General features: G+C 39.0%; 1 long non-coding RNA gene across 1 annotated transcript in view; it reads right to left on the bottom strand.

Annotated features, from left to right (window-relative positions):
* The window catches only part of LOC137151883 (uncharacterized), a 109116-nt gene that overhangs the window by 35309 nt on the left and 60073 nt on the right, over window positions 1–13734 (bottom strand). The window contains exon 2 of the long non-coding RNA XR_010919390.1: window positions 13553–13633. This is a non-coding gene — a long non-coding RNA (uncharacterized lncRNA). The remainder of the gene's footprint in view (window positions 1–13552; window positions 13634–13734) is intronic.

The following is a 13734-nucleotide window of genomic DNA, read 5'->3' as shown; positions in this document are numbered from 1 at the left end:
TTTCAGTCTTAAAGTTAAGGAGTGATTAATTTATGGCCCTATGTATTTTGTTCCATGTCTTATATTATGTAGTTCAAGCGCCTCTTTATGAGCACATTAGCATTTTGCATTCTTTTACTGAAAAGAAATGAGCTACAGAGTCTTCTCTCTTTCACTTGTAACACCAGTGATGCTGGGTGGGTTGCTGTTGTCAGATATTAAACCTGGACCCTTAGATCTTAATGTATGAGCCTCTACCCAAGAGACGCAGCCTTATTAGGCTGTAGCAGGCTCATCTGCTGTGTGGCCCACTAGAAGGAGGTCGAGTGCAAGAAGCTTATTGCAAGGTCAGGGCTTTCTACTGTAAGTTAATGAAGCTATGCTTTTGTTAGGGTTAATAAGGCAGCCCAAGAAGAGTCAGCATTCCAGGGTTTTAGATATCATCCTCCCAATTCTGTTCCATCATTTTTAATCATATTAATTAGCGCCAAATATTGTTAGCATCAATCCCCCCGCCCCATTTTTTTAAAGTTTTTCCTAAATCAAATAACTGACTAACACAGTTAGAAATAATTGTAATTTCCAAGGTATTTTATCATCAATTTTGAAAGCAGGATTATCCCCTCATTACTCTGTTCCCATGAAATATGGACAAAGGCTAATCCTTTAATCACTCTCATTGCTCTTTTCTGAACCCTCTCCAATTTATCAGCATCTCTTTTGAATTGTGGACACCAGAACTGGACACAGAACTCCAGCAGTGGTCGCACCAGTGCCAAATACAGAGGTAAAATAACCCTTCTACTTCTACTTGAGATTGCTCTGTCTATCCACCCGAGGATTGCATTAGCCCTTTTGGTCACAGCATCAAACTGCGAGCTCATGTTCAGCTGATTATCCACCATGACCCCCAAGTCTTTTTCAGAGTTACTGCTTCCCAGCATACAGTTCTCCATTCTGTAAATATAGTCTTTGTTCCTAGATGAAAATATTTACATTTAACTATATTAAAACATACATTGTTTGTTCACACCCACCTTACCAAGAGATCCAGATTGCTCTGTATCAGCAACCTGTCTTCAGTGTTTACCACTTCCCCGATTTGGGTTACCTACAAACTTGATTAGTGATTATTTTATGTTTTCTTCCAGGTCATTGATCAAAATATCCAATAGTTTAGGGCCAAGAACTGAGCTCTGTGGGACCCCACTAGAAATGTCTTCTTGGTGATGATTCCTTGTGTACATTTACATTGAGACCTGACAGCTTTCAATCCATTTAATAAGTGCCATGTTAATTTTATATCATTCTAGTTTTTCAATCAAAATGTCATAAGGTACCAATTCAAATGCCTTACAGATATAAGTGTATTACATCAATACAGTTCCTGTGTTCCCCCTTCATAAAGAACATTGAAAAATTGGAAAGGGTACAGAAGAGAGCTATGATTTTCCTGGAAACAGATCTGGGAAACGTGCCTTTCAGTGAGATACTAAAGAAGCTCAATCTAGTTTATTGCAGAGATTTAAGAAGCAACTTGATCACAATCTACAAGTACCTAAATGGGGAAGAGAGTTACTAGACAGTTCTTTAATCTAGTAAAAAAAAATGTAAAAAGCCATAAAGAGATCCTGAGGCTGGAACTTGAAGCCAGACAAATTCAGACTAGATATAATGTGAGAATTTTTAACAATGGAGGCACTTAACCATCGGAACTTCTACTAATGAGTTGGATTATCATCCTCACTTAAAGTCTTTAAATCAATAACTTCTTTGAAAAAGTGTGCTGTAACTCAAACAGAAGCTAAGGGCTTGATGCGGAAGTTATTTGGTGAGATTTGTTTATTATGCAGCAGGTCAGAGTAGATGATCGTAATGGATTCTTCGGACCTTTAAAAATCTAAGTTATCTGGAACCCACCTAAATTGTTCACATGCAGATAAATCTAATGGCAGCCATAGTATGTGTGTGGGTCAAAAGAATAAGTTTATTAGCATCCTTTATCTGCCTACCCTCTTAGACCAAAAACATTTAAAAAATAATTTTGATGCGTTAAGAAAAACATAGTATTTGTTTAAGAGACCAGTACTTTGATGATAAAAAACATAAAAATATATGATCACTTTTTTAAAAAGAAAGAAAAAAAAATAAAAAGCGAAATGTACAAATGAACCATTACATTTCATGCAGTGCTCAGAAAGGTATAATTATCTCTGTCTTTAGAGTTATAGACAATGTTACTTTATGCATTTATAGAAGTGTTTGAACCATCAGTTTTTTAACAAGCCATTTCAGTTCAAGTCTCATTAAATAGTCAATAAGCTTTTACCAAATAAAGATATTACAGCAGTCTGTATAACATTCTTTCATAGCCTGCTGTCTCAGAACTGGATTCAGAAAAACATCTCTATTTAAAAACAGCACGTAAGCAGGTGCTTTACTTTAGGAACATACTGAAGTACATGCAGAAAGCTAAGTACATGCTTAAATGCTGTGCTGAATCTGGGTCTCTGTGAAAAAGTAGATCCAGTCATTTGATGGGGTGAAGCTTCCTTCTAGTAGCATTATTTTGCTATTGTTCACACTATACATATTATTTTATTTTTTTTGCTAGAAGAAATATCCACTATGTAATATGTGGGAAGTTGTTCATTACACAAACAGCTAGAATATCCTGGAATTGAGTACATATTATGCTGTTTTTCTTAGAATTGCTGTCCAGTTCTGGACTTCTCTCTATGGTACAAACTCATTAAAAATTGTCCAACTCAGTTTTGCACCTACACCTTGACCCCATGGAACATGACTCTAGCCTCTAAAATTTTGATAGAATTCGGAGTCTGGAGAGTCCCTTAGTTAATTTGGTTTTGCACCTTCCACAGCTCTGTGAGTAATCCTCTATTTATTCATTCAGATGAGTTTCTGTATATGTTTCCCCAATTTTTTGTCCATATAATTGGTAAACTCTTACAAGTATTTTTCTTAGTGTCGAGTAGCTAAACTTAGAATTTCTGTCCTAAAGGAAATGCCAACATTTCTTTTCATCCTCAAATGGGACAAAAGTTGACACATCAAAGTTTTCCATGGAACAGAAAATCTGAAAAAATTGTGTTTGAAAGTGTCAAAATATTTCATTTGGACATTTTCTATCAAAAATGAAATGTTTTGAAACTCCCCAAATCAAAATGTTTCATTTTGGTTTGTTGAAATGACCTGAAATCCTTTGTTTGAAGCCACATCAACATTAAACTGAATTGTCCTTATGGGGTGGCATATTCCCTTACAGGAGTTGTAGTTAGGGAGCCTGATACCCCCATTTCCCTCAATAAGGGCTCCTTGGATGGACTGCATCTTCCATAATCCATCCAGAGTCGTGCATCTCTCATGATGCACCATACAGCCCAGTATGAAAAATCAGTGCATTGCCTTATGGTTAGCCTCCACAGGACCTGACCCATAGAAGAAAATGGGGGTCATACCTACAACTCCCATGAAGCAAAGCCCCATAGTAGGAAGATGCAGTTTCATGTTCTCCTGAACTGATTCAAAACAAAAGGTTTGGGGTCAGTTTAAAAAAAAAAAAAAAACCCAACCCAATATTCAAATTTGTACTGAACTGAAATGAAGTATTTCATTTAGATTTTCCTAAATGAAAAGTTGAAAATGTTGAGGGGTGGAAAAAAATCAAAACCTTCTGCTGTATTTTCCAATATAAAAATCATCCTGATGGAAAATTTCCAACCAGCTGTAGTAGTGAGCGTATATCAACACAACCTTGGCAATACACAGAACTCTGGTCATATACATCTATCTTCACTAGACATCTCACGGGATTTAGCCAGCCATTTGATAATTCTAAAACCATCTGCTCTCCCCACAAATGCAGCACAATCACAGAGATTTGGCAGTAATATCATCATCAGATGCAGAAAAGACCATTCTGTAAAAAATGGAAAAAGGGCCACAGTTATATGCCTCTTAAGATGTTGAGCCAGGGACTAGAAGGAGGAGTCAGCATCTGAGCAGCTGTGCCAAGAGTCATTTTGCCCTTAAGTCTGTAGAAGGGGCATACGCACCAACAGTGCTGCCTAGTGGTCAGGCAGGGGGTGTGCAGGTCATCTTCCCTTTGAAAGAGTCCTGTCCTTCACTGCCTCCACCCCAAGGGTTTCCAGTCCTCCTTTTTCATGCAGGGATTTTGGGGACTGGGGCCTTGAACAGTCAAAGCCTTTTCCAACTGGCTTCTCCCCTAAGTGAAGTATCTTGCTGTTGTATTGTCTCTTGGAGTAGGTAGTGGATCTTAGGCCTTCCCAGTCCACAGGGGTCCGGTCCAGAACCCAGGGGTGGGCAGCTACACCCAACACCGTGGGGCATTCAGTTGCTGACACCCCCAGACCAGACTCCTTTAGCTTCCCAGAATAAACCACTCCACTTAAGTCTCCAACTTGCACATTCAGCCACCTGCCTCTCCTTTGTGGGTTTGCACATGTCAGGTCCCAATCAGCAAGCTCCCGGGCTTCCCAGTGCTGTTTCTTAATGCCTTGCTCTCCTGTGTGGGGTTTGTATATCCCATCACAGAGTCCTAATGGCCGAGATTTACAGAAGTTACTTGTGATTTGGGGTGTCTTGCTTGAGGCACCTTCCAGGGTCTTGATTTTAAGAGTGCTGGTGTCGCACATATCTGAATATCAGGCTCCTTTAAGGTATCTCCAGTTGGGCACTTAACAATTGAAGCAACCCAAATCCACTCGTCACTTATGAAAAGCTTGGCCAATGCCTCCAGAAGGGCTCTGGGGAAAGCTTCATTGTGTACTGATGCATGAGCACTAATGGCAGAGGCAATCTGCGGTATGCTAATGAGGACTAATATCTTAAGTACCAAATCCCAGAGAGACAAAAAGAGAAGGGCTCAGGTACACGGAGAACACTACCCAGGGGGAAAGACTGACATTCAGCCGAGCAAGGTTACTCTGAAAAAGAGAAACTGACTTCCCAGATCCGTATGAACAGCGTGGGAGCTAAGGCACAAGGACTGCCTACACTGCAAGGCTTTTCATTTTGCTTTGACCCACTTTTATTGTTATTTACCGATGACAATATACTTGTTGTATGTAGACTCGCTACATTTATATTCAGCCTAATCTTTCCTTTACATACTTGCTTCATTACCAGTTACATGCCAAATAAGCCCTGCATCCTTTAAGAGAGATAAAAATTGTGGCCTAAAAACTTATTTTGTGTGTGGAGAAGCCCTATTGCGTGCTCTCAAGAAAGAAACTCGATCTCTGACCTGAAAGGAGGCCGAGTCACAAATGAGATGCCTAAGGCCAGTTAAGACAAATCTCTCGATGCTTGGGGATGGGTCTTTCATCACAGGGGCTCTACCCCCACAGGGACATGGTCCACTAATGTTTGGTATTAGGCATGAGTGGTTTAATGCTCCCTAAGAAGTTTGTGATGATAACAACTTCAGCTTCCTAAGAATTAGGATGATTCTCTTAATCTCCTTCATGGAGCACACTGGAGGGAACCTAATCAAGTGGCTTTGTGGTAGCCCCCAGATTTGTTTGGCTTGGCCTGCCAATCAAGATGATAGATCTACAGAGCCCACACCCAAAAGCTGTCGTAAGGAAGTTGGCCTAAACCTGCCATGCCCTAGAAAATGATCTGAGATCATCAAGTGTGATGCCAGCCTCTATTGGGATCGTCATCTCAAAATTAATTTGACACACATTGGGCCGAATCTTCAGCAGGTATAAAATCAGCATAACTCCACTCCAGTGAGTGGCACTATGGTCAATTTACACCAGCTGAAGAACTGGCTTTTTGTTGTTGCTTTCGCAACACATGACATGAGGCCAAACAAGATTTCAGAATATGCTTTTACTACAACTATCAAGAGCGTTGATTGGAATGAGAGCAGGAGCAAACCTTGAGCTGGAGTATGTTTTAACTGGAGTCCACTGTGTCTTACAACACGTTTTCAATCTGTAGAGCTGATCTCCAAACATTCCCATATACTGCTCTCTACTTCAGACTCTTATTCATACTGTAATTCAGGTCAGAACCCCAATATATCTCCATTTGTTCAATTTTGTTTTGGAAGAAGAGGAACGTATTATATTATGCGTGAAGTGCACTTAGTTTTGGCAAGAATATTCAGAAGGGACAGCAGGGCAATGGATTAGGGCACAGATTCCATATGACCTCAGTGTGCTATTTAATTAGCAATCTGAGCAGCAAGTCCTGGCAATGATTTTCTCAACCTAAATTATATAAATCTCAGAGATTAGAGAGGAGGAGGAAAATACATCAGGGGAGCAGTTAATTTATATCATGGATGCTTGTCTTCCTCCATATTATTATAATTACTTAGGGGCCCCAGTTGTATATCCATTGAGCAAGACAATGTACAACCAGATAACAAAAAAAAAAAAAAAAAAGAAACTCCCACAAAGGGAATTGTCGTCTTCTCTTGTTGGGGAAAGGCAGACAACTTTCTAACCTGGTGACCTTAAAACACCCACCTTCAGACTGCCAATGACTACAGTGGGGCCAGGATTTCATCCTATATGTGCATACGTGCTGGTTTGAATGTCAAAATACAGGACTGGGATTGCCTATTGATTTTCAAACATGGGAACCTTAAGACCACAGCGTGTGCTGAATTTCAGATTATCCCAGATTGCGCCATTATCGTGGATAGTTATTAAAATAGAATCCCTTACTCAGTTTAAGATACGATTTCTTGGAAGAACAAGAATAAACCCTTTTCATCTGGAGATCTCAGCGCACTTTACTATCTTTACTATCAATTGCTTTTACATGAAGGATGAAGGGGGAAAAGGTTTCACAAATTCCTCTTTCTCAACCTGTCCCAATCTCACATCTTTTAAGAAACCAGGTGAAGCAATTCTGGTGATGATGCACCAGAAGAAATAAATTCCAGTTGACTCCCTGTTTACTGGCTCTGCAGCCTTAACAGGAGTTTTAAAAAAAAAAAAAAAACATTAAAAACTTGCTTGTATTCACAATCATGCCTGCTTACTTTAGAGCACCACATAGGGAGCAGAATGGTATAATAAGAAGGTACTATTTTTAGAGTAAGCCACACTTCAAGGCTGTTTGTGTTAGTATCACCAATTACACAATGTCTATCAACATCCTAGTAAAATTCCAACCTATGAGTGGACCTAGGGCCAGATTTTCTAATGTATTTACATGCCTATAGTTGTAGATAGGCACCTAGTGGGTTTTTCAAAAACACTATAAGCAGCTTAAATCCCTAGTCCTTATTGATTTCAAAGGGGCTTAAGCACCCAGGTCACTTAGGAACTCTCATAGACTCACCATCCTGGAGTACCTCCTTGTGACAGGATGCAGCATTGCAGCCTCTCTACCTCACCTCATTCCTCCAGATGGTCTGCGTGGTGATGTGGTCCTGTGGCCAGGTCACACGCCGAATCCCAGCCCTCTGAGTAACAATGTCCCAACTCAAAAGCCAAAAGGAACAAAACTCTTTCACCCGGCCTGGGCTGAATCCTCCACAGACTCTCCAAATCTCTCCCAGGTTCTGCGGAGTTCCTTCTCACTCTGTTAAAGAATGCTGCCTCAAAGAGCTTGCTCCATGGCGGTCTGGCTCTTCCCAAGCCACTCACTTTCAAGGACTCTTCTTCCAGGCCTAGTTTACTAGTTTCCTTCTCCCTCAGCTGACATCTCCCTTCAAGTACATTCCCAGGGTCTGAGCACCTTCCATCAGGCCCTTCTATAGTTGCTTTCCCAGAGACAGGACATTTCTAACTACCTCTCTCTCAGGAGTCTCATGTCCCTATTGCTCTGCAGTCTTTTCTTTGTAGGAACCACCTAGTCTGCTTCTCCCCAACTGGGTCTAATCCTTAATTCTCTATCTCCCCTCCAAGTGCCACAGAGGGGCCTAATTGGGCTCCCATTAACCCTGTCATTGCCAGTGTGGGGTATACAACCCATCATAGGTACTTTTGAAAATCTCACTAGGCACCTATCCTCATTTTAGGTACCTAAATACCTTTGAAAATCTTGCCATTAGAGGCTTCTGAAAATTTTAACTAGTATCTAAAACACCCCAAGAAAAACTGTCTCAGATTTCTCCCTGTTCTCTTCCTACCTTGAGCTTTTCCAAATCATTAATAAAATAAAGTAATTACCTCACTGTGAACTGAGGCTCTGTATGAACACAAGGTATTACCAGTCTAAAGTATTTCTTTATAGTCAACCTTTCCACAGTTAATGCCCTTAATGTCACAGCTTTGCATAATGGCTACAGCCGGAGACACCACGTCTGTGTCGATATTAATGTTCAGTTTGCAAAATCTATTATTCTCTTTTCTATGGAAACTTATTTTTTTTAAAAATACTATATAAAATATGTGAAGTACAACAAAACCTGAAACTCTCTCTCTGAACCACCATCATTGCTAATATTTATTGAAATGTTGGCCAACTCCCAAACCCACAACCTCCATTATTTACAAATTTCTCCTTTCTTTCACTAAATGCAAACAACAATTTAATGTTGTATGATGCAAACAAACTTGGAAGTCAAACCTGAAGGAACTTTAATAATTCCTCCAAAGGTTTATTCAACAAAAAATTACACACTGGTAGCAAACTTGAATGAAGAAAACATTCCTAATTTATAGTGATAAGTGCAGGAACTGAAGAAATGAGAATGGGGACTTAATACTGTACATATGTTGTGGAGTTGTCCCTGTGCTGAACTCCTTTTGGGAAAGGGATAATAAGGAGAACATATATGAACTTAGACATTAAAATACCCTAAATAAAGATATATGGCTCACTGGGAATATCAAACTCATACCAAACATTAATAAATTACGAGATTCTTCCAAGAGCCTGTACAATTGCTAAAACATTAATCAGTCAGAAATGGAAATCTGCACATGACCTTTACATTGTGGGATGCAGGCACAGGTTTAAGGCTCTGCTTCTGATCCCATTGAGGTCAATACCAAAACTCTAAGTGTTTTCAGGAGGAGCAGGGATCAGGCCCTAAATTACTTTATCAGTCTAGAGAAAAACTGCATATTAACCAGGGAAGTAATAGGCCCAATTCTCAAACTGGGCGCTTAAAACAAGGCACTTAAATCTGTAATTTGTCACCTAAATATCCATTTTTGGCTCCTAAAGCAGCATTCACATGCCTAAAGTGGATATGTTAGATGCCTACTTTTAGGCACAAAGTTTGCAAACTGGGCTCTTGTTGGATATAGGTAATTAAATAAATAAATGAGGTGATACCATCTAGGTAGCGGATGTAGCAAATCTCCCTTCACGTAGTTCGTGTCCAACATTATGATCACGATATTCCCTCTGCCTTTCTTTGTATCTTAAAATCTAAAAGCTAACATTTTCATACCTGGGAGCTAAAGTTAGGCTCCCAAATCATGCACCTGAATAGAAGTGGCCTGATTTTCAGAAGTACAGACCACCTGCAGTTCTCACGGAGTTAAATGGTGTCTGGAGATGTTCGGCACCACTAAAACTCAGCTCATTTATATTTAGATGCCTAAACATGAATTTAGGATCTTTACTTTAGGCATCTAGGTTTGAAAGTTTTGGACAGAATTGCCACAGGTCCAGGAAGTGTTCTTTGGCTTCTCCTTTGTGTTTGACTTCTTGCAAACAATTAACCACCATGAACGGAGCTATGCAAACTGTCCATAATGAAAGCCAAAGCCTGACATATGTTGTTCATTTTGGGGGTTTTGTTATAGTTTTAAAACTCAGGTCACTAAGAGGTTCAGTGAGGTAACCTGGGTCCAGACTGGAATGAGTGCTGAATGAGTGGCTTCCCAGCATAAACCTGGTAACCTGGGTCCAGACTGGAATGAGTGCTGGAATGAGTGGCTTCCCAGCATAAAAAAAGATAAAGAGATTACAGCTGCAAAACTGAGATGTGAATCCAAATTTCTTAAGGTTCAGTAGTATCTAGATCTATATTTTTGGCTGACATAGGGACCAAAAGCAAACCTTTTATCTGAATTTAGATGTGAATTTTCCTATTATCCAAGGATGGAAGGATCCAGAATACTGTTTTTGGCCCAAACCTAATTGAATGAAAAATAAGTAACATACTATGGAATCAGCCATAATTCAGTGGTTTAATTGAATTTTGGGGCTCATGTCAAAGACAACTCAGTAAGGTGCCAACCCCTCTGAATCAATACTGAAAAAAACAACAAACCAACCTCTATGCACAGAAACAGTAGTTTCCACAGCTGTGTTACACCTGGGACAACTGACAGTATCATGAATCTCATTGTACCCTATTTTGGCAAAAGGAGTCTGCAGTTTTCTCCTTCAGTGCCAACAACATTGCTTTGCAACACCATTGTTTTAGATCACTCACTGTATGGCTGGGCACACCTTCAAGAACATGTCTGCAGGCACTGGATGTGCCACTAGTTTCAGACTATGGCTATGTCTACACTGACAGCAGCAAATCCACCGCCATCAGATCGATCTATCTGGATTGACTGAGCGGAAGTGAAGACCCGCTCAATCGATTCAGAAGTCAATTTATTAAAACCACCTCCACAAAAAGTGTAGTGCTGTGTCGATGGATACGCTTTTCCCGACTGCGCAACAAAGTGGAGATTGCATGCAAAATGGATGTTATTAAGTCAACGGGAGTTACACAAGCTACTCTATAAAGCTTGTGTATCTCCCATCAACTGACACCACATTTTCAGGTAAGCGCAGACCAGGCCTCAATTTGCTCAGCTGTGTTACCAGTCTGTTAATTCCCTGTACTTTAAGGTTGTTTAAATTCATTGTGTCCTTCAAAAGCAAACTTCTGACTACTTGAAACACAATGGATCAGACACTCAGCAGAGATAAATCAGCATAGCTCCACTGAAGTTACGCCAATTGATGCCCGCCAAAGAAAATGTCTACCAGTCTCTTGAGAAATTCACTAGCTCCTCTTCACTTGCACAACAAATCTCACTTACCACCACCACTGTAATTTCTGCCATTCCCTTTCATCTCCAGTGTTACAAGAAGAGTAATATGGTTATATTAATAGGAACAATGGCTAGCAGTGTGTTACTGTTAGCAGTCCATATCCGTGTTCAATGTCAATGTGTTTCCATGGCAAAGCAAGTGTGTCCCAAATAGCTTACATTCAGTAAAAAGCATTAATATGCAGCTATCAACAAGTGTGCTTCTTAATCCTGACAAATAGAAATTGGATTACTAAAACAATTATATTGTCAAACTCCAAAAAGTTACATTTTTATTCTCACAAGGCAGGGCGTTCAAAAGAGAACTCAGAATTCCAATGGCAGATAATATATATACTAAGCTTTTATTTAGACTGCAAAACCCTAAAGGCAGGGACCTTATTCTCTTATGTGCGTTTGCACACTCAAAGCAACCAACCCAGTTTTCATGTTATATAAAAGAATATTAACACCATAATGAACAGTAATACAACCTGTTGCTTTTTTCTTGCTTATTATAATGTACATTTTATTATGTGATTACGATGACGATCATATTTCAGCTATGTCATGTGCCAAGGTCTGAGTGCACCTAATGTCTTGTAAATTAAATTCAAGAGTGAACATGGCATTGAAATTTTTTATTCTTGACCAAATGAAATGCAGAGAGAGGTTTTTCTCTGTGTACCATTTCCTTTCTCCACTTTGAATGATTATTGATGAAATATGCACTCTCTGTTTTGCCAAACACTTTATTCTCCCCCCAATAAAAAATAAAATAAAAATACAGACAGAATTAGCCAAGACATGACGAACAAGTGTCAACTGTCCATTACTAGCAGTCATCTGTACTTTACACCAATGCAATTCTTCCTGCCTCCTACAGTAATATCCAAGTCTACTGCATGCACTACTTAGTAACAAGACACTTGGAAGAATAATTAAATGCATTTGCATTTTTAAAAACAGTATCCATTTCTCCTTTATTTACCTGCCAAGATTTGAACCTAGAGATCTTTGTTTTCTCAGTTTTACTGTGTGTACCTAAGGGACTCAATTATGGATCAGGGTCCCATTGTGCTAGGTGCTGTTCAAACACAGAATTAAAGACAATCCCAGCCCTGAAGATCTCACAAACTAAGGGTTTGTCTACACATTGAATAGCTGGGCAGGTGAGCTGGCAGGAAATCATGCAAGTTTCTATTGGAACTGTGCCTGTGTTCCATCGCAGCTTTGATAAAATTGAACCATCCTTGTGAAACACTTTTAGTTTGATGAATCAGGCATCCTCCAGTAAAAAAAAAAAATGTTCCATAAGGAAATTTCCAATTGTCTATACTATACACATGAGCTAATGTACTGCAGAATGTTGCAAGGAAAAATACCATCCTTGACTTTAGTTCTGGTTATGTATGTGAAGGAGGAAACTGTTTTTTAAAATAGCCTGTTGAACTAATAATATTTGTAATTTTAAGCCTACACATTCTGGATGAACAATCTGAAATCTCCTATAGGTTTTATTTTGGTGGTGGTGGTAGCTATAAGATGCTTCCATTTCTAATTTTTTGAGGCACAGAAAACTAATTAAAATTAAACTCTTCTGTTAACATTGCTCTTCACACCACTGATGGGCACAGCTGTTTTTTCTAAAATGTATTTATGCCAAAAGTCAACAATTCACTGAACACTGCCAACCACTGATGACAGGTAGAACAGGAGATGTTTTAGTTTGCCTTTAGTCTGATTTATTTTCAATGATTCCATCTCTGAATCACTGCTGCGACCCTCAAAAACGTTAAGGGGAAAACAGTATAATCACTATTATATAATACATACCCAGACTGACAACATCAAAAACCGCAGCTTCGCACTTCATTCTTTGGTGCTTTGTTTTCATTTATTCTACCCCCACAGATCTAATCCATTAAACATCACATGCAAAATATGTTTTAAAAAAAAGATATTACCTATTTACAGAGGGAAAGTATGTTGTTGTTAAGTTGTTAAAACGGTTTCTCTTTTTTGGCAATAAAAGTGCACAGTAAATCTAATGTTTTGATATTTTACATGCATACCTTGTACTGTAGACATTGGTATTAACTTCGGCTTTCACTCAGCAAGGTACTTCAGTGGGAGTAGTCCCATTGAAATCAATAAGATTATTTATGTGCTTAAGTACCTTGTTGAATTGGGACCCTATTTAGTTCCAAGATCAGTGGGATGTCAATAGGACTATTCAGGTCAAACACAAGCTTAAGTATTTTGTTAAGTCAGAGTCTAGGAGAACACACTTTGTTTAAACATTATAGCATATATAGTCACATATATTTTATTTCTTGCATGGAACAATATGGGCTTCCTCTGGTGGCAATACAATACTTGAATTTTAATTAAAGTTTGTTTCCAAGGGGATAAAATGTCCATCTTACGTTTTAAAGACATGTTTAATTTTATTGCCTTTGTTCTTATTTAAAATACTTTCACATTTTTCTTTTCACTGGAAAATTTGTCCCTACCTTTCCAACATTTGATCATCTTGAACAATATAAAATATTTTCAACCAATTTTCATACCTTTTTGAGCTTGACATTGCAGTTCTGAGGACTTCCCCTGACTTCAGAGCAACGTCTTTCAGAGCATGGTAGGTTGGGGTCCTTCATAAAGGAAACAAAACATATGTTGACTAGCACTGATCAGAAACTTTCCATTGAGTATGTTTTCTAATGAAAAAGTGGGTTTTTCACAAAACCATTTT

This window comes from Emydura macquarii, unplaced genomic scaffold (genome assembly GCF_026122565.2).
Source record: "Emydura macquarii macquarii isolate MOO-44397 ecotype Brisbane River unplaced genomic scaffold, CSIRO-AGI_Emac_v2 contig_1119, whole genome shotgun sequence".
NCBI lineage: Eukaryota > Metazoa > Chordata > Testudines > Chelidae > Emydura > Emydura macquarii.
The sequence above is the reverse complement of the archived record's forward strand: the minus strand, read 5'-3'. Positions and strand labels throughout refer to the sequence as shown.